The sequence below is a fragment of the Podarcis tiliguerta genome, assembly GCF_965153285.1.
Source record: "Podarcis tiliguerta genome assembly, chromosome: 5".
Lineage (NCBI taxonomy): Eukaryota > Metazoa > Chordata > Lepidosauria > Squamata > Lacertidae > Podarcis > Podarcis tiliguerta.
The window spans coordinates 77,257,643-77,269,531 of NC_139538.1; positions in this window are offsets into that span (position 1 = coordinate 77,257,643).

An 11,889-nucleotide genomic window follows, 5' to 3' on the forward strand; every position below is an offset into this window, starting at 1 on the left:
CCAGGATTCCCAGTGAAATTTTATAGGAATTTATTTTCTGTTATTAATTTGGTGGTTCCCCCAGTCACCCAAAGCAGGTTTTTTTGTTTTTGTTTTTACATTGGCAACTGCTATTGTTCTTTTTGGCATTGGTGACCATGCACGTGTATATGCACGTGTAACTGAAAGCAGGAATATCTATTTTATTTTCTAGCTCTATTCTAGAACAATTATTGCCAGCAACAGGCAATGCAACAGGCAGAACATCTTGGGCTTGTTCACCTCCTCATGTGTGCAGCAAATCTCTTAGGGCTGATAAAAGGAAGTATTCTTCACACAGCGCATAGTCAGCTATAGTGATGGCTGCCATCTTGGATGGCTTTAAAAGAGGACTGGACAACTACATGGGGGAGAGGGCTATCGGTGGCAGAAATGCTTCCAAATACCAGGGTGTTGGAAACCACAGAAGGTGTTAGGGACTGAGCAGAGGAGGAATCGTGGAGACCGCCCCCCCATCCTGACCCTTCCAGGGAAGACGACGAAGAAGACAGTATAGCTTTTCAACAGTGGTTTGAGGGAGGTCACAGCTCAGAGGCAGATGAGGGGGGAAGTTGGGAAATAATGGGAGAGGAGGAGGCAGGACCGGAACGGCAGTTAGCTGAAACGGTGTTTATATAAAGCATTCCAGACCCTCCATCTCCCAGAACCTGGTGAGCCTTAAAAGTAGGAGAGCAAAGAGCTCAAAGACAGTACCCATACAGGAGATGATGATAATGATGATGATGATGATGATGATGATGACAAATGAGGAAGTGGGAAAGACGGGGGGTGGAGATTCACTCGGGACAATGCCATTATCCAAGAGGCTGGTTCTGTAGCCTCTCTCTTTAATGTTGAAATAAAAAAGGATGGCAAGAGATTTTCCTTGTGTTTATACTTTCCTGGGCAACCAGCTGGGAGCCGCTGACAGCATCCTGACAGGAGGGGAGAGTGCTCTGGTGTTTGTGTTCTGCCAGTGAAGTCATCTCTGTGTGCTAGGCTATGTCTGAGCAAAGGAACGTGAGTCCTTGAAGAGATAGCAGTCGCTATTTGAAAGCACCAGAGAGCCAATTTGAAAGAGGACGTGATTATCCCCACAGAGAACACTGAAAAACTAGAACTAAATTAGCAAAGATGAAAAAAGAAATCAAAACTCAAATGTTCTACTTCTGTACAGATCTGCTCTGTTTATCTGTCATACCTATTCTGTATATATGGCCTGAGGCTGGATGAGGACTAATCTAAACCTCGGTTAGGACAAACTTGATAGCAAGTGGAAGGAAAAAGGGGACAGCAAAAGAGCCAAAACTCAGAGTGATGTTGAAATATGTATTTTTTAAAAATCAAATAATTAATTGTTCTTGTAAAACAATAAAATGCCATTGTTTCCATTAATGATAACCTTCCTTGTGGGCACAGAAATATCATGTAATTAATATGGAAGAAAACCATTATGCAGATAATTATATACATGAATAATACCATAAAACCTCTCTTAAGTTTTTTATATTAAATAAACCATCATTATGTATGGAAAACCTCAACTATTCATAATATATGACACACAAAACATATTTATAGATCACTGTGAAATAATAATACATAATAAACACACACCCACATATATATATATATTCTCTAAATTCTATGTTTCTAATGGAAAATCATAATATAAATCCCTTTATATGTGTTGAAATAAAATACACTGGATAACAAATATAATCTGTGTGCTTTTATGGTATATGCAGAAAAGAAGGGAGAATTAGAAGGATAAAGGAACAAAGGATGATATAATTACAAGCACCTCAAGCCACTCTTTAAATACATATATTAAAAACAACACATTATAATATTTTAATTAACATTAATATTGCTTAGATTGATGGTGTCAGTATTGATGTCTAAAAACTAGTTCACAGGGCTCTGTAATTCTGGGATGGTTCTGAAACAAAGCCCAAGGTCTGACTGTCTAGATGTAGAGAGGCAAGCTCACTGGATCTCAATTCTAAATGGTTCCTATTTAGAACTTGCTCCAAGTTGCATGATGTATCTTGCACTGTAGAATAATCTACCTGTGTTCTCCTTGCTGCTGCATGCAATAATACATGAACCAGACCTTTGGATTTAGTAATTAAAACAGTTTAAACTTACTTAATAGTGTGTGGTCTGTTCATTGCTGGAGGGATAGAGAGAAGGTGCAAGCGTTTTCAGACGGAATAAATGAGATATGCAAAAGGGCTTAACAACCTATGTGCCAACATTGTGCTGTTGGTTAATTCTGAGAGTGTTTTAAACTCTGCTGGGGGTTCTCACCCACTGAAAAGAACACAAACCCCATGTTTTCAATCTAGGTGCTCAGCCAATTTTTCCCCCTAATTATCCACACATGAGTCAGATCTATTTTCCACTCCACAATTTGACCTTTTGTGAAAGTACTCCAGCTTGAAGACAATCAGAAGGACAAACAGAAGGTTGTGAATCCAAGAAAGAAATGAAGATTTACAGTTTGTTCTAAAATAAGTTATATCATTAAGGGATTTCTCTCTGCATTTGTGTATTGTTTACATATGTAATAAAGCCATGCCAGTTTGAATAAAATGTCTTTGGCCCAGTGCATTCTTCCACTGCTGGCTAATGGTGAATCTAGCAAATACTATCATAGAACATACCAGATCTTTCTTTGCTGCCCCTCCACACAACACAGTAAATTGTATAATTTGCACACCACAGTAGTATATTACGAACCAAAGTCTGGCTCTTGTGGAAGTTTGGATGCTGAAAAAATGACTCGTTGGCACAAGAGACATGGAAACTAGAGCTCAAAATTCATGTCGTTAAGAGTGTGACTCTGAATGTTTGTGTTACAGTCCAATGGGGTGTGTACTGAGAAGGCAGGATGGATAAAAAATGAAAGCTAAATCCCACTGATCAGAAGGGGGAGGAGGGGGAGAAAGATTCCAAACCTCACTCTCCCTCCTGCAGTATTTTAAGCTTTCTTTTAAAATGACTTGTATTCTTTTCAATAAAAGAACACTCAAATTAAGAAGTAACCAAAGAAACATAGGGCAGGATTCACCTGACGTGCCTGTCAGGAGGAGCCCTGTGCATGGACTTTTGTTTGTGCGATGGGGCTTTCCTCCTCTCTGATAAGCAACCACCTGCCATGCAGAATTTAGCTGAAAAGAATGAGGTAAATATTTTAACGACTTTGCACTTTTATGAATGCTGCATAAAGGCTTCATGAATTAAATTATAATGGGGGGGGGGGGAATCTAAGGACTGAGAAACAGAATGAAATGAATGCTTAGCTGCATTGATTGCCAATGTTCCTAACACCTTTGGATCACTATGTTTTCCTTTATAGCTTGATACTATGTGGGGGGCAGAGAAAATGTGCCAAGTGAGAGTTCAGTTTAGACTTATGTCATATAGATGTCATCGGGGCGGTGCTTTTTTTTTCTGGGAAGACACAGGGGTACGTATACCCCTAAACATTTTGTGAATCTAGGTTTGGCCTCATTGAGGTGCAGTATTTCAATATGAGTAGGAAAATGAAGTACCCCTATACATTTTTTTAAGGAAAAAAAGCACTGCATCAGAGCATATATATTTTTCCACACTGAGGCACATCTGACTCAAAACACATTTGGGCAGAGACTCCACCCCACCCGGAATATAATTAATAATAATAATAATAATAATAATTTATTTATTTATTTATTTATACCCCACCCATCTGGCTGGGTCTCCCCAGCCACGCTGGGTGACTTCCAACAGAATATTAAAAACACGATAAAACATCAAACATTAAAAACTTCCCTAAATAGGGTTGCTTTCAGATGCCTTCTAAAAGTCAGATAGTTGTTTATTTCTTTGACATCTGATGGGAGGGCATTCAACAAGGAGGGCGCCACTACCGAGAAGGCCCTCTGCCCTAATTGCCCCTGCCTGTCAGCAGTTGCCACCACATTTGCCATTTTTTGCATCAAAAGTCAAGTAACCAGAAAGTTTGCATGCCAAAGGATCCACAGAATGAGATCCCAACCCTTCATTACTTGACTAGCTGCTTAACAGGTTTTGGGTAAAATCCATACCATTTATGCATTACATATCTATGCCATGTAGGCATAAGGATTGCACCAGGTCAGTCTTGACTGACTGCCATGGCTCCCATGCCTGATTTTTCTGCTAGAACTTTAGCTTCCATGCCTGTTTGCCATTCCTGGAGAACTGGAACCATATTCAGCCAACGCTTTGCCTGGCATTCCAGAAGTTATGTGCACCCATCCTTTTCTTTGGTGCACACTCAAAATGATAAAGATTGACTTGGTCTGTTTATAGTTTCCTGTTCTACAACAGGCTATGCTCCTGGAGAGCACAGAACAGACTGAGAAATGGAGGCCCTCCAGATGTGGTTGGACTACAGCTCCTATCATTCCTGATCATTGGCTATGCTCCTGGGGGTTGATGGGAGCTGAAGTCCAACAACCAGGGAGCTACAGATTTGCCACCCTCCCACAGAGCGATAGAGCAATATTTAAGGAAGAAGGAAGACAATACTATGAGGCAGTTGTCTGGGAGCCAAGATAGTTCCAGTTCCTTTCCACTCTGTGACCATCCTGGGCTTCCTTCTCTATAGGTGTGTCCCAAATTTCCCATATGTTATTTCTCCATATGCAACTGGTAGTCAAAATCTGATCAGATACATCACATGAACTTCAAACGAGCCAACAGGAAATGCCTTCATTATTGAATATAAGGGTGAGGAAAAAGATAGCGGGTGAGTGGGTGTCAAGTTGCATTATTTTTACATTTTACAATTCACCCATTTTCTGGCAATATAATCATTTATGCTAATGAACGTCAACTATCAAGTGTGCTAAAGAAGGATAATTTTAAAGTCCAAAATTCATTTGTGCTTTGCTTTGTCATATTTTTAATAACCAGATCCATCAAGTTCTTTGCAGAATTAATTATGAAACAGAACTTAAGCCTGATTAACAAACACCAATTTTAATAATGAAAGGCTTGTTTGTAATTGTTAAACTGCAAACTATTAAAATGAAAACATGCCGAGCAGGAAGCGTAATCTCTTTTAATTTTCCATCTCATTCATTTGTTGTGTTAATATTAAAGCAATGCTTCTGGACTGCAGCACTGAGGATTTCTTAAAATATATATATATGAAGAACCCGAAGGTTGTTGTTTTTTCCATGTTGACTGAACTTTTAAGGACAACAAAATTCATACTAGTGACTTCAGTAGTTTACTTACATGGTGTCACCTGTCTCTTTTCTTATTCGCTCAGAGTTTTCCTATTTTTTTAAAAAAATCCTATCCTTGGAAAAGCATTTCCGTAACCTTGCATAGGGGTCAAACAGAGCCCAATTAAAGTCTCAGTGTGAACAGTGTGACTGCAGCCAAAAACAGAAGCTGCCCATTAAATCCCCACTTCTATCACCATCATGTTGAGGACAGTTCCCCCATATCCAGATAAAGTATGTGTTTCCTTACCCCCACCAGTGAGAACCAGGAAGGTTCAAACCAATGTTACTTTCATTATGTGGTTCACAGACACGTATTATTGCTGTTGTTAATGCAATACTCCACTGAGTAGAGATGATTCTCACCAGGGCTACAATGTAAGGAGAGGGGAAGTTAAACCCTTCCCTTCTCAGCTGTGATCCTGACAAAAAACACCCCTGTGCTGCAATTGACCTTAGAGGGGAAAAGCTTCTAATACAGTGGTTTCCAATTAGCTAAGCACAGCAGACCCTGTTTTTCAAAAGCTAAGCCATGGACACCTTATTTTTGAAAATGTTGATATCTCTATGGTGGCTTTGGACTTCTGAATGGTGCCACAAACCCCATGGGCGGGTTCCGCAGACCACTACCTTGGGACTACTGATCTAATAGATCTTTGTTTGGATCACAATGCATCCCACCACACTCTAGTGCTGATGAGACCTGTCCCCCATGAGCTTTCTTTTGCTCTTCCTTTCCAATCACTGTTGGATATGTATGAGATATTTTGAAAGGTTATTAATGCACTTTGACTGAATACCATGCCCAGGGAATGGAGCTCAGTGGGTTCCAAAATGGTCGCCTGCCCTGGGCAGGAAGCACTGAGGAAAGGGATCAGAGACAAAGGACTGGGCCAGGAGAAAGGCAGGGAAGGCAACAGGACAGCTGTGGGAGGGCTGTTGCTTTACAGATGTCGTCTCGGGAAATGGGCGGCCCTGCCAATTGGTGGTGCCTATGACAGCAGGGGACATAAGGGTTGAGAGAAGGGAAAATAGCGGGAGTGGAGAGACAGGGAGGAAGGAGGCGTGGAAGCCAAGAGAATGGGCTCACACTTTCACATGTAGAAAAGCTGGAGAAGCACTGATGCCGACCCAACTGAGCTTAGGTCATGATGAAAAGCAGCAGCCTCAAGCAGGGCCGGATTTAGGTTTGATGCGGCCCTAAGCTACTGAAGGTAATGGGGCCCTTTATATGTCCAGCTATCCTTCATCAACAACAAATTGTCACTGTTTTTTCTTTTCTTTTCTTTTGTCTGTTGAATATATGCTACATGGTAATTTATGGACCTAATAGGTATCTAACCAGTGATATTTTAGGGAGCGGGCTAGCAGGCAGCGCCCATTACTTACATCATAGGAGCCTACACAACACAAAACACTGTTGCTGTTTGTAGGTTTTATTTTATTTGTTGTTTATCTTATATTTTGGAAATGTACATCCAGGTTTTGTTTTTCTTTGGGGGGGCAAGAGAGTGGGGCCCTGAGTTATAGCTTGTTTAGCTTATACATAAATCCAGCACTGGCCTCAAAAATAACCCAGTTGTGGGTTATAGACAACCCTTTGTCCTGGGGCTTACAAGGAAGCGGAAACTCTAAGGAATGGCTAGGCATAAGAGGTCCATCCAAGGCACTGTACATCATTAGGTCAACTTTGAAGATGATCAGTACCGCACTCGTGATAATTGTATTTGCAGTGGAATGAATATTTTCGAATGTATTTTCTCTCAAAATGCACATTTCAAATCTTCCCTTGAAAAATGCATTTTATTACATTTCTTCAGCTGAAAACCACTCCCCAACATTTGGGGGGTAATGTGACATTTGATGGGTAACTATGTTCTAATCCACACCTTAGTTCAGGAGATTCTGATCAGGGTCAGTTCATATTGCAATTCACGAATACTGAACTCGGGCATCCCTATCTATATATGAGAGCACTTTTGTCATGGAAATGCTCACCTGTGTTAGTGTTAGATAGTTATAGCAATTGCGGATAACAATGGTGGTCATGTCAACAATGCCAACATTACAATATAACTAGTGGGACAGCACTAGTGTCACAACTATCACATATTTTTTTTTAAGATAGAAACTAAATATTTGCTGTAGTGGGTGATATGTCCTTTATTGAGACTTATCTCCAGTACTTTCACAGTATAAAATGGATGCTCTAATAGCTTTTATCTTTCTCCAATATTTATGAAGTGCAATTGCTTTTATTTTAATTTATCACAAATGCAAAACCTAGTCATTATTCCGAGCGCTATTTTGTGCGTTTCAAAAATAGATTGGGGAGCATCAGGGTGCCATTTGTATTTGTTAAAATGAAAAATATCTCCTGGTTATTCCTTTTGATGAATCCAGCCTTTGGAGAAATTAGCATGAAAGGAGACCAGACAATGAGAAACACAGACATGAGCAATGAATTATGCAACAAACAACACAAAGCGCAACATTACTATTTATTAGGAGTCAGGGTCTGGCTCTTTTGCATACAGAAGTTTGGATTCTGGAAAGTAAGAATCATCAGCACAGGAATTGCTTTTTAAAGTGTCTCAAAACCCACACCATAAAGGTGTGGCTCTGATTTGAGTTTGGATCCAATGGAGTTTCATATGAAAGAGACAGTTGCACAGATGGAACCTTTCATTAAAATCAAAATTCCCTCTGATCAGTTTTTTTGGGGGAGGTGGCAAGGAAAATAAGTGGGTTGGGGTTGGCGGTATTCATCCCTTCTGTTCCCTCTCAAGAGCCGTTTGCCAGGACTGCTGGCATGGAGAGGGAAATCACTTCCGCAGTACTTATTTGTGCATTTAGTATCTCACCAAGCTAAGCATATACTCATGGAAGCCTTCTTCCAGTCTGTGTAGCTGGATTGGGGCCCTGGCTTCAAAACAAGTCACATGTCACTTTCCCCCATAAAATATGGTAAATATAAAAATGTTTCCGACTGTATTAGAAGCAATGAACCATCATGTTCCATGCTGGGTCCTAAATTCACAGACTTGTGCTTGTCTTCATGCAAATTGCTTTGATGCAAATTATCTGTATTAGAATGATAGAATCGTAGAGTTGTAAGGACCACAATGGTCATCTAGTCCAACCCCCTGCGATGCAGGAATCTTTTGCTCAACGTGGGGTTTGAACACACAACCCTGAGATGCCTCATGCTCTACCAACTGAGTTATTATCCAAAGTTAATTGGTATTAGTGTTCTTCCTGTGCAAGCATTTCTCAACCCAGAAAGAAGTTGTTGTGGGGTTGTTTGTTGCTATTGTTCTTCAGAATCACCTTGACAAACATTTAATATGGGTTAGCATCCCTAGGAGGCTTTTGATTTTACTTCCTGCAACACAGAGAGAGGGGGGGGGGAGGAGGGAGGGGGAGGGGTGGCTTGGAACTGCAAAGCCCCAGAACTCTGAAACTCTATTAATAGGCTCCAAATACTTTATTCTCTAAGACAGTCTAGCAGCTTTTGAGATAAAGGGACTGCTGCCCTGCTCACTGTGGCAGTTCGCTGCTAGCACTGCTAATATCCAAAGAGTAAAAAAGTAAAGGGACCCCTGACCATTAGGTCCAACTCTGGGGTTGTGGCGCTCATCTTGCTTTATTGGCCGAGGGAGCCGGCGTACAGCCGTCATGTGGCCAGCATGACTAAGCCACTTCTGGCGAACCAGAGCAGTGCATGGAAATGTGGTTTACCTTCCCTCCTGAGCGGTACCTATTTATCTACTTGCACTTTGACATGCTTTCAAATTGCTAGGTTGGCAAGGGCAGGGACCAAGCAACGGGAGCTCACCCCATCGCTGGTATTCGAACCACTGACCTTCTGATTGGCAAGCCCAAGTCTCTGTGGTTTAACCCACAGTGCCACTCATGTCCTATCCAAAGAGTAGCATAGCAATAATTAACCAACTAAACAGAGGTCAAAAGACAGAAGGGACCTATAGGGTTCACATTGATCCTATAAAGTTGTTGGATCTTCACGCTGAACTGACCTTGGACTGCCACTCCTTGCTTGATTTTCCAAGCACCCAGACTCTCAGTCTTGTCTGGCATCGCTCAAAGAATCTGTTGACTTGCTCTTCACATCTAAAGCAGGTTTAGTGTTCAAAGGCTGTAAGCACCACCACACTGAACTACCACCGTCCTTAAAGGAAAGATTTCAGAAAGTGCATTCATTCCGCCATTATGACCTCGTACCATCTCAGAGCATGTGACCTTAGTGTCATGTGACATCAATGTTGTTATCAAACTTGGACATCTGTGACAGGGCACAGGTTGGACTAATCATACACGGGCACCCCGAAAACAGAGAGATAAGTCATGCCTGATTATAAAATATAAAATATTGTTTTCTTCCCTCAGCTTTTCTTCCCATTCCACAAACACAGTCGCTCAAGTGTTGACTGAAAACAAATGGTATTGAAAGAAATGAGTCATTTCTTAATTATTTAATGTATGATAGAGGTGTATAGATTCAATTTATGGGCTTCCGGAACTGATGTCGCAAATGTTTGTAATGCGGGGTACAGTATGTGTGCTAAGCTTCCTTACAGGAGTAAACTCCAAAGCATGCCTTTCTGACAGCAGGCAGCAAATAAACTGACAAGAGCCTCTGTTGTCTTGGCAACCCAACACTGTCTAAAACTCAGGGGGCAGCCCTACGACAAGCTCTGGGATAAGCAGCTTAGGATTCAGTGAGTCTTTGGCTCAGCCGGCATTAGGTCTCCAACCCTGGCTCGGCCAAAGATACACCAGTATAACATGCTCATCCTGCCTCAGTCGGCTGAGACATTGATGGCAGAGCCTTGTCTGGTGCAAGTCCCCCAACAGGGGCACGGTAGGGCTGGATCACAAATCCCACTCAGATTGGTCACATGACCTGACAAGCCCCACAATTGAATGGGGTTTGGATCTGGTATAACATAATGCCAGCTTAATTTACACCAGCTTGTTTTACGCCAGCTTCTTGTGCATAGCATTGCTCTCTAAGTCAGGTCTGGGTAATGACGACGAAACATTCCCTTGCAAAATGGTGGTGCCCTTGTGTCACCACACAGAATTCAGTCCATACATTTTTATCTCACGAAATGGTTCGTCTTCAAAAGAATCTGATTTCATCCGCAAATCCACTCCAGTGGCAAAATGTCTTCTCCATTGAAGCAAAATTTATTCATTTTGTTAATCATACTTGTGGAAACTGTTGCTACTTTTAATAGTCTTCTTCCTTAAGCTTTCTGGGCCAGCATACATCCCATACTTTTCACAAGCATGTTTCAAACATTTGACCTACTCCCCAACAAATCCTGGCAACTGTACAGTAGTTTGCTCATGGTGCTGGAAATTGTAGCTGTGTGAGAGGTAAATTAGAGTTCTCGGGATTCTTTGGGGAAAGTCATGACCTTGAAATGTCCTTGAAATGTATGGTTTGTAGGCAGCCAGGTCACTTCTTCCAGTTTCTTTCTTTTAAGGAGAAGCAGTTTGGGAAGAAAGTGCTGGACAGCAGAACAACTGCAGGGGAACTGTTACCTTTTACCACTCCTGCTGTTTGTTCCCAAGCTGTTCCCCCGCTCCTTTCCATGTAGGAAAAGATACAGGATTATAATGCTCTAACAACAGAACAACACCTTGAACTGCTGGCCTCAACATCTCAACATAAGGCTGCGGAACAACTCTGAAGATTTCAAAATGTTACTTTCTCATTGTAGCTTGAACTGCTCTGAAACCCTTCAGCTCTAAATAGCATCTAAACTCTAAAGTGAAATAGGCAATAAATTACTGCATTGATATCCTGTCCTTCTTCAGGGCAACACACATGGGTCTCTTTCTCCAATGCACACATATTGGATCCAGCAGACACTTCTTAGTTTCTTATTAAATTTGTATCCCACCCTTCCTCTCTGAAATGAGCCCAGGCTAGCTATCACCAAAGTGATAAAACAACAGCTATAACAATACGTGTGTGTGTGTGTGTGTGTGTGTGTGTGTGTAAAAACATTTAAACCAATTAAAAACATATATGGAAACATTAGGATCACTTCCTCCAAAAGCCATATTTCTTGTACACAATACTCCCCCCCCCTCCACATTAGTGTGTTCCAGATTTGTGCTTCAGCCTTGGAAATGTTCTTTGAAATGCAGTCAACTTGCCATCATTTCCTTTCTTTCACGCTCACCTGTTCTATACGGTGATTAAAGCTTCCAGGCTCAAATAGATTTCTTGGGAGAAGCTTCGCTAAAGTCAATGGGGCCGCTCCAGTGTAAGTGGTTGAAAGACTGTTGTTTTAATGAGGTTCGATACAGCTGCAACCTGCTGAAAGCAGGCAATAATAAAGAGGGGGTATTTCAGAGATATGCAAACATCTCCCCATCAAAAGGTCAAATATACCAGAAATGAAGGGAGTCTTTCAGGCAGGCAGGAGGTTTGGTCTGACATCATGCAATGATTTATTTATGTGTTCGCTCTATGCTTTCACTGTTTTGCAGTTATTTTCGGTGATTAGTATTTATGGAAAAACACACAGTGGAGTCTTACTTTTTGAGGTATGGACTACAGAGAACAACA